This window comes from Ornithodoros turicata, chromosome 3, assembly GCF_037126465.1.
Source record: "Ornithodoros turicata isolate Travis chromosome 3, ASM3712646v1, whole genome shotgun sequence".
Taxonomy (NCBI): domain Eukaryota; kingdom Metazoa; phylum Arthropoda; class Arachnida; order Ixodida; family Argasidae; genus Ornithodoros; species Ornithodoros turicata.
In genome coordinates, this window is record NC_088203.1 from 16,015,144 (window position 1) to 16,017,326 (window position 2,183).

The 2,183-nt window shown below is 48.0% G+C and overlaps 1 non-coding gene across 1 annotated transcript; it reads left to right on the plus strand.

The window, feature by feature from the left end:
• Window positions 1-1,328: 1,328 nt before the first annotated feature.
• LOC135390229 (U2 spliceosomal RNA) lies at window positions 1,329-1,522 on the plus strand. The gene has a single exon (XR_010421791.1). It is a non-coding gene; the product is annotated as a U2 spliceosomal RNA (small nuclear RNA).
• The last annotated feature ends 661 nt before the right edge of the window (window positions 1,523-2,183 follow it).

Here is a 2,183-nt window from a genome sequence, read left to right on the forward strand (position 1 = left end):
CCGCCGGAGATAATTGGAGGTGCGGAAGGAGCGGATCGGCGAAGATCTGAGTGACGGCAGAGTTTTGAAGACATCGCAGGGAGCTGCGACAGAAGTTGTGCAACCCAGAATTTTGAAGACATCGCAGGGAGCTGCGACAGAAGTGGTGCAACCCGGAGTTTTGAAGACATCGCAGGAAGCTGCGACATTTTGTGAGAATTAGTTTTGTGTGTGAGCGTGACCAGGAAGAAGGAAAGCATCCGACGTGATCCAGAGGGCCGCCCGGCAGTATCGACTGCAACGAAGCCGACCGCCTCCAAGTATCGTCCGCCTCAGAGATAAGTTGTGTTTGAACTTTGCTTTTCATTGTACGAACTTTGCGGAACTATTTTAGACAGTAGTTGGGCAATCGGTGCGTATTTCGCGTTAGGCCGCATAGCATCAGTGGGGTGCAGTATATGTCTCATTTATGTGTCGGGATTGATACTTGAGCTGTTCCTGTCGTGTGCTACTTTGATTGATGTTATGTCTTTTGCGAACGAGTAAATTGTTGTTACTGGTTACGAAAGCAATGTGTCCTCGTCCTCTTGTTCATCGACTGGCCAATCTCCACCCTACCCGCTGAGTTCGAATACCTTCATCGATCTCGGAGCTGGGGGATATCACGCACGATCCCTGAGCCCCGTGACAGTGGCAAAAACCTAGTAGAACAAACGCCGTTGACCGCATGTTTCTAGGTGGAGTAGTTTTTTTTTTTAATTTTTTTATTATTATAATTCAATGACACGTTTTCTGGGACACCCTGTATATGTCATTAGTGCCTACGCTTCACCTGGCTTTAGATCCCATCACTGCCACACAGACGTAAATACACGATTTTGTCCTTGCCAACTCACGGACAGCTTTTGTTTGGAAGAAGAAGACTGCGCGACAAGGAGCTCAAATACCTGTTCAGGGTTTTTTTTTTTAAATTCCCTTCGCTCTCCCCTGTTCCCACAATCATGTTTCCTCTCCCTAGTGCTCTTTCTCTTCCTTTTCCCCCCCTAGAGCGTCCTCCCCCCCCCCTTCTCCCCAACCATCACTTCTCCTCGACTACCCCCTGAAGAGCTGAGATTGAGAGCAGCGAAACTTGGACACTACCATTTTGTAATAAAACCACCTCGCTAACTCTTTATCGCCCAAACGTGAGTTAGAAACATGCGCTTCGCAGCTCGAAAGATATTAATGTAGTGCAAATTTTATGGCACATGGATGTGAAAAGCATATCCGTTGACGTACATCGTTCATGACACCGTACGTTTAGACTTCAGCGATGGGAAGGGGACGCTCAAACCGCACGTTTCATATTTATCGCTTCTCGGCCCTTTCGGCTAAGATCAATTGTGTAGTATCTGTTCTTATCAGCTTAATATCTGATACGGGTTCCAATGGAACCTGGGGTATTAACGCTATTTTTGTACGTGGACGGTGTGAACGAAGCTAGCTTCGCCGCTGTCGCGGGTTGACTTGGCATAGCACTACAGTCAAGTTCAGCCCACAAAAACATATCGAAAAGTAGAAGCAACCACTTATCTAGCCTCCTCCTTTTGGACTTCCATTCAATGAAAAGACGACTCTACTCTGCAATCGCAAACTTTATTTTCGCGCCATGTGCGATTGTTATTCGTAGATGCACTACTACTATTGTGCTGATGAAACTCCCGATTCATAATTTCAACATAAAGTTGTGACTATTGTGCTGCATGATCCCGATTCTCTAAAATGCGGTTCGTGTAACCATTAGGCTTATCGCGAAGCAAACAAATGAAGTCGCGAACTGTAGCACCCAGAGTACGCGAATATGTACCCTGTGCCAGATTCGCGAAAAATTTTGGGCCGCGAGATGTATTACAGTACGTACTTTTCTCACTGCGAATTTTGGTGGTCATTTTATGGCAACACGGCCCAGCCCTCGAAAATTGCTAGGTCGACGCCCGTGCTGGATCACGTGACCTGCCACCCGAGCGCGTGTGCCAGAAATATAAATATAACGGTTTTAGCCGCTTGGATCACGCTAGGGGCATCGCGGTCGCTCGTCTTCGGGTTTCGTCGTCTGCTAACCCACGTGAACTCCGACGTGTGGGGCCAATGAAGGCCCTCGCCACCCTCATGCTGCAGATGTGACGACGCCGGATATGCATAATTGGGCATTCCGCTGCCCGGTC